Here is a 7,763-nt window from a genome sequence, read left to right as displayed (position 1 = left end):
GGGTTGGTTCGTTTGAAACCCATCAGGGTTTGCTAACTGGCACTTATCAAAGTTAGGCCTCTACCCTCCCACAGAGACTTGAGACAGGGGCCTTATCTTCAGGTGTTGAATTTACTGAACAAACAGTAAATTCTTCTGGAAGCCTTGAGTTTCCTCAGGCAAGCACTTTAAGGGGAACCAGGGTCATCCTAGGAATGCAGCCTTGAGTTGTTAGAAATCAGTTACTTTTGTTCAGGTCTTTTATAAGCCAAAGTTGAGGCCTTGTTCAAAACCTTGAGTTTGGTAGTTAAGACCTTGTGTATTTAGACTCCTTATATCTTGTTACCCACTCACCCCATGGTCTTTGTGTTGCGATCACACTGATTTTCTCCTTCCCATGTATACGCTCTCTCAGATCTGTTCTTTCTCCACGTACTGAATCCTCTTCCTGAATATCCCCCCATCTGCAGAGGAAAGTGAAATTACCTCTCTGCGAAGTGCTTCCAGCTCTGGAAGCACTTTGATCATAATTCAAGCTTAGCACATTCTACCTTGTCCTATTTTTTCTGTGTCTCCTTTTAGGTCCTTCCTGCCCACAAAACTGGCAGTTAAGAGGTAGGGACCATGTTATTCCATGTTTTCCTAAATGTCCTATTTGCCCTACCCTCTTTGCAATTCCTGCCATACGTGACTCCACTGGAAACCATGATATTTCAAAGAATTGCTGAAACTGGATATTGGGATGTGCAGGAAAAATCAGCATCTACATCATGCATGCTACATACATTTCCAAACTGCATGATGCCTGAGCATGCTGTGGTAGACAGAATAAGGCAGAGACAAGAAAGAGAGGGTGTGGAAGAGATCTTATATCACAGCGGAACCCTGGACCCAGTTGTGCCTGATAGGCCACTTCTGCCTTCCCCAGCATAAAGTCCAGTTGTACAGGAATTTCAGTGTATTTACCAATACCCATTTGGTTTTCCTGTGGTCACACAGGATCCTGACAGTTCCCAGCCTCCTTTGCAGTTGGGTATGGGCTTGAGTTCTCACTAAACATGTCTGACACACACATAACCTATTTCCATGCCTCACCCATAAACATATCCCATGAGGGATCTCTCATTTCCTTTCCCCGTCTGTTAGGTAGGAGGCTGAAGACTTTTAAGGGTGCGTGCTACAGCCGTCTAACTAGGATACCACCATGGGAACAGTGGCATTAGCAAAAAATAAATGTTCATTGGGTTAAGATACTGAGATTTGGGGGTTTAACTTTTTAAGCAACTACTGATTAATACCTTAACTAATCCATATAGAAATTAACCTTTCATTGCTTAAGCTAATTTAGGCTTCGTTTCCGTCACTTGCAACTGGAAAGGCCCTGCTAACAACATTTGGCCACTTGAATGTAATTAAAGTAAAGGAGAGGCAGTGTGGCAGTGGAAAAATACTGGACTTAAAGACAGAATCCCCAAGTTCTGTGTCCTTGTCCTATTTACTTTGTGATTTTCATTAAGTGCATTTGGGGTTTACATTTGTAAACTGATTTACTTTCTTGGGTTTGACTCTTAACCATGACAGTTTAGCTAATCTAATTTCCACTTCCATTACTTGATTCCTTCTGCTTCTGCAGGGGCACGGTGATTTACTGGTTATTTGAGCAGACAATCAGGCCAGTGATTGTATTACACAGTCTTTGTATTTAGTGATTGCTTTCTTCTCAGGTACTTGAAAAAGTCCCAGAAGTAATTTTAAGAACTTCTTCCCAGGTGAAATATTTTTTAAAATTATTTTAGAAATTTTCAAACATACACAAAAGTAGAGAGAATAGCATAATGAACTGCCTTGTAGACATTATCAACCTTCAGATATTATGATCCATAACATTTTGCCTATTTTGTCTCTTGTATTTCCTGCCCTCTCCTTTTTTTATTAATAAAGGATGTTAAAGCAAATTCCAAGCATAATGTTATTTCACCCCTAAATATTTCTGTGTTTATGTGCATATATGTGTGTATGTGTATATATGTATATGTTTATACACATGTATGAATACATATAAATACATGTTTATATATATTTATGTCCAGAACCTAAGCACAGTGCCTTTATCAAATTCTCACAAAATTGGCTGTGATTGATTCCTCAATAACATCTAATACTCATTCCATTTTAAATTTCCCCAGTTATCTTAGTAATGTCCTTTTACAATTGGTTTGGTTTCAGTCAGCGTCCAAAAAAGGAAAGAACCACATATTGCACATGGCTGGTGCATTTCTTGAGTTTTCGCTAATCTGTGACTGTAACAGTTACCTTTAGCTGCTAAACTGCTACAAAACTTGGTAGCTTAAATAAACCATCTTTCATTTAGCACAAGATTCTGCAGTTTGGCAATTTGAGCTGGGCTCAGGTCCAATTCAGTGTAGGGCAGGGGAAGGCTGGCTGGGGTGGGGGCAGGGGGCTCACCGAACGGTTCATCTTTGCTCTCTGTAGTCTCTCATCCCCAGGAGGCTAACCTGGGTTTGTTCGTACAGTGCCACGTTTCCCTAGGCAGCACATGGGAACTCCTGCATGGCGACTTGAAGCCTCTGTTTGCACTGCACATGCTGCCTTGTCACATTCTGAGTGGCCAAAGAGGTCAGAAGGGCAGCTCACATTCAAGGGTAGGAAAGTAAACCTTACCTTTTAATGAGAGAAGCTGCAAAGTCACATTACAAGGGACATGGCTGCATAAGAAGGAGAATAATTTGTGGTCATTGTAGCAACCTCTTTATAGTCATTTCCTTTTCTCCCCAGGCAAATATATTTGAGCTTCCATAACCCTTAAACCTGCCAAAGAATACATATTTCCTAAAGTTTATATTTTAAGGGCAAACTATTCTTGAATTAATAGAAATTGATCACTTTAAGTTTTAAGAACACTGAATCTGGAGCATAAGATATCTTTTTTCCTATATAAAAATTTACCTCAAGTTTCCTTCCTGCAACAAGTTCAATTAATGAATGTATTTATTTCAAACACAACTTTACAATATCTGAAAAAATTCCTTAAGATATATAACTAGAGCATAATAAAAGGTTTTGAATACTTTTAACTTCAGCATATTAGTGGCAGACTTTTTTTTCCTCTTTCCAGAGGGTTACCAAATCCATGGGATTGAACCATCGGGAAGAGAATTTTAATTCTCTGGTCCAAGGCAATAATTCAATAGGAGACAAAGAAAGCTATTTATAGAAGCTGTCTTGTAGACCAAGGGCCTAATTTATGTGGTGGGAACATTTCTGCCAAATAACTTGTAATAAAGAAAAATTATCAACTGTTAAAGACCTTGCCAGGTCAGCTTAATTTGGTAGTAAAGGGAGGTGATGAGAAGGTTGATAAAACAGCTATAAATCTTAACTGAATATATAGCTTTAATTGTCTGGCCTTAAACTTATAGGCTTTACTTGTAATATGCTGAAACCAGTTTGTACCAGTTGGTGAGAGCCAACCGTATTTATCTCTTTCTAATTCATGTTCAATAAAGTCACATTGTTAGCTTGAAATTGGCCAGGGTGGGAGTATTTACACCTTGGTGATTGGCAAATGCTACAAATCAAGCCCTCTTTTTTTTTTTCCCCAAACAGTCAATTATTAAATATTTACAGAAGACCACTGGCCATTACCCATGTGAAAAATGACAGGCACCACTTCCTAGGAATAGTTAAATAAAATTTCTTCTGCAAGGGTGCACAGCCATAGTAGAGGACAGGAGGGCTTCCCTTGGCATCTTTTCCATCAACTTGTGTCTCAAGATTGCTGGTAGCCTAGTTGGATGTGAATAAAGAAAGAGCACCTCTGAGAAATGAAACAGACAAGGGAAAGGAGCAGGAAGTGTGCTTGGTCCTTCGCTTTTCTTATCAACTCAGACTCTCATCAGACTCAATCTAGATGTGCTTCAGCGTCATCTGAGTCTGTTAAAGAAGAAAGGCAGAGATTGAAGAACTCTTTTTGCATTAAAGGATACTGCCATTCAACCTTGTGTGAGTCTCTTATCTGCCACAAGGTTTCCCATCTGCAAAACAGACATGGGACACTTGTTCCTCCCCACTGTGCAAGTAGTTATGGCTAATGCCAGGTTGCCTCTCATTGTAGAGTTAGGAATGGAATAGAGTGGGATTATTGAGAAGAGTAAAGGCTGTCTGTGGAGAAAGAGTTTCAAATCATCAGTTAAGGCCTTGCTGTTGAAAGTTCATGGGCCAGCGGTATTGGCATCACGTGGAAGCTTGTCAGAAATGCAGAAATTCCATTAAGACCTCAGTATCAGAATCTGCATTTAACAAGATATCAGGTGATTTTCATGCACATTGTAGTTCAAGAGTGATCTAAGTGGTGGTTTATTCATGGGACCAGAGAAATACCCATATGTTTTCTTATAGAGTGTGAATTTTGATCTTATTGCTAGCTCCCTTTTATTTCTTAGTCTTTGTTTTTCCACGTTTAGGTTCCCATTTAAGTTTCATGCTTAGCAAACTTTACAGGAAAAACATTTACATAAGCATCATAGTAGAAGATGTATACTGATTTACCTAAAATAGTGGGAGGACGGGGAAGGTGAGCGTTAACTCATCTGTAAGAGCAGAAATCAATAGGTCGGGTATAAAAATGTAAAAATCAAGATATAGCTTTCTTTTTATTGTATTTATATGAGATGATGGATGTTTGCCAAGCTTATTGTGATAATCATTTTATAATATAAGTCAAACCATCATGCGGTACCTCTTAAGTTTATACAGTGCTGTATGTCAACTGTTTTTGAATAAAACTGGAAAAAAAGAAAGAGCAATATTAGCATATTGCCAAGAGATACGAAGGCAATGACCAAGATTAAAAAGACATAGCTAAATGATTTACAGCCCTTGGCTCTGGGAAGTGGGGCTAATTAAAAAAAAATTCTTATTGGACTATTTATTTTATAAAATGTGTGCGTATGTAACTTTGATATCATTTACTGATGTCATGCAGTCTTGTCTTTTATGCATTGCAGTAAGCCACCTTAGATCCCTTCTGAGAACAAGGTGGAATATAAACAAGCAAACAAAACCAAAAACCTTCCCCAGGGAGAACAACTTTTAGTGGTGGCTAAAATAGGAAACACAGTGGTTTATGCAAGGAAAATATGTCCGGTACAGTAACACAGAGAGGAAATGAGATATTCATACCAGTGATGACCTCATATTGCTGATCTTATATCTGGAGGACGATAAGAGGAAATCTGGGAATAAGAGGTGCGGTACAGAAGCCACATAAGGTCGTGGAAGGATAATATTCCTGAGGGAAGTTCATCTTACCAGGAGGAGCTTTCCTCGCAGACCTTTCCTCCTGCAGTTTATCTGCCAGAGATGAAAGACTGGTGTATGCTCCGCGAGGCAGAAACGATGAAATTTGGGGAAACAAAACAAAACAAAACCACAGGACAGGAATGGACTTTAAAATAGTTTAGGGTGGTAGTTTTCAAACTTTATTTTAGCTGCTGAAGTTTTTATCTTTTCCTCCAAATAAAATCTTGCTCTGAACTCTGAAGTAGTAAAACAGGAGCAAGCAGAACTTCGGAAGTTGAAGTAGAGGGTGGAAGGGCCAGCCTGGTTCCATGACCCTCAATCCTGCCTCCAAGATGCTCTGAGCTCTGAGGAGCACAAGCAGAAAGTGAACGAAGTGGCAGCTCACAAACATCCCTCATTTTACTAAGGCTTGAGGAGACACTCGTGGTCACGTATAAGGCCGAAGGCAGAGCCAGGCCTTGACCTCCGTTTTCTTGACTCAGTCTGCAGCTCCTTCCAAATTACCTTGGTGCTGCCTGATACGTTTGGAGGGGCAGTCGGTTCCAATAGACTGTAAACTCTGTGAAGAGTGGAATTGGGTTTCACTTCTTCACTGTTGTAGAATTCTTGGCATGCAGGAGGCCCTCAAGAAATATTTGCTGAATAAATGAAATAAATGACACATACAATGTCATATGGCTTTCCTCCTTGATGCTTTTAGGGAGTGAAGTGGAGCTGAAAGATGTGAGGAGTATAGTTAATTCATCTTGAAGAGTCTCTTCTTCAGGAAGAGCAGTTAGTTCCCTGAAGATAAATGATTTACTATTTTTATCTCCTTAAGCCTTACAGATCCTCTCGCTACTCCTCTCCAGTTTAGTACTCCCCAGCCAGAAGGTTTTCACTTTCTGTTTGAGATTAATATCTTTTTGGTCTTCCTATCTTTGACTAGTCCAGAATGCAGGCCATTTTTCAGAACAGCTCTTTTACAAGCTTTCTTTCCATGGAGTTTGACTTTAGCTCTGGAGATGCATGGATCTTTTCTCGCAGACCCACAAGTTGTGTTGAAGGCATCCCAGCAGTAGCATCTCTCAAATCGTTACTCAGTTTAAACCAAGCCCTCTTCAGTTTTCATTTTGCTGCAAAACAAATAGCAGAAGCAGCACCCGGGCATAACAGCTCACCTGTGGTCACTCACTGTAATTGCCTTTTAATGGCTTGTCTTGAGAAGGGGGCTTGGGCACAAAACCCATGTGTCGGTGTCACAGTTTCCTTTTAGCTCAGGTAAAGATGGCAGCTAACGGCAATCTGTTTGATGACTTCCACCTGTGTCTCAATAGATGCCTCTCCCTCTCGGGTGTTCTGGGCAATTCTCCACAAGAATGAGCGTCGGGAGAGATGCATCGAGACGACAAAAGAAGGCGTAAACCATCAACCTTTCAGATATCAGAGTTACAGGCGGTAGCTCAGCTTGGCTGCCAGCACATTCTTGAGGGCCCTGCAGTGTCCATGTTCACTTTATTTCCCTTTGGAAGAATTTGCAAAGGTATTGGTTGGCTGACCTACCAGCTGTACTGTGTGGCTGAAACAGCCTGTTTGGGCCACAGTGAAATGGTTGGTTATTCTTCCATCCTATTAGTTATTCCACTGCACTGAAGTTACCTTTCCAAAGAAGCAGCTACAAAAATCATTTTATCTGCAGTGCCAAGGGGTGGAAGAGAAGCCGCTGCCAAGACTTGGAATGGCTGGGGATGACGGGTTCATTTTTATGCAGGCAAATGGACCAGAGGGGCTTTTAAAAAGTTGGCATCAGGACTTTTTCTCCATTTTTTTTTTCTTTCGCTGACAATAATGAATGAAGCGTGTTAGGTTTGTTTTCAATTATGCAACAAGTCCCCATTCATTAGAAACCAAGGCAGTGATCCCAGCTGTATTTCAGCGGCTTTGAAAATGCAACTCCCTATCTGACCCAGGGTTGAACAGTTTCAGTGTTCAGCATCCGTGCTGCTAGCTCAGGTACCCTGGGAGTAATTAAACATTTGCATTTACAGGAAAGAGAGCTGGCTCTTTCCCACTTGAGCTTAGAGGATGCAGGGCTTGTCATTTGTTTCTGGGATATGGAGAAATGAGAAATAAAAGAGTTCCAGTCTCACTGTATGTTGTAAGAACTGTCATATAGCCAGGTGGGTCGGACCCTTGGCTGGGTCCTCACAGTGATTGTTCTGCATACTAAGAGCATTGTGCTTTTGGGAACTCATGTTCTTAAGGCCAGGAACATTCAGGATGTCAACATAAATCTAGAGTTTTTGATCCTGGAGAGGATAAAAGTGGAGTCCACCTATATTCCTTAGTCCTAAACTGTCATCAAGTATAAGGTATACCCTGATTTAATAACATCTCTTTTTGGAGGGAGTTGGGGACTGGAGAGAAGAAGCAGAAACACACAAGTACATGTTGATTAAAAAATGTACTTTAGCATCAAAATG

This window comes from Camelus dromedarius, chromosome 11 (genome assembly GCF_036321535.1).
Source record: "Camelus dromedarius isolate mCamDro1 chromosome 11, mCamDro1.pat, whole genome shotgun sequence".
Classification (NCBI taxonomy): domain Eukaryota; kingdom Metazoa; phylum Chordata; class Mammalia; order Artiodactyla; family Camelidae; genus Camelus; species Camelus dromedarius.
Note: the sequence above shows the minus strand (reverse complement) of the source record.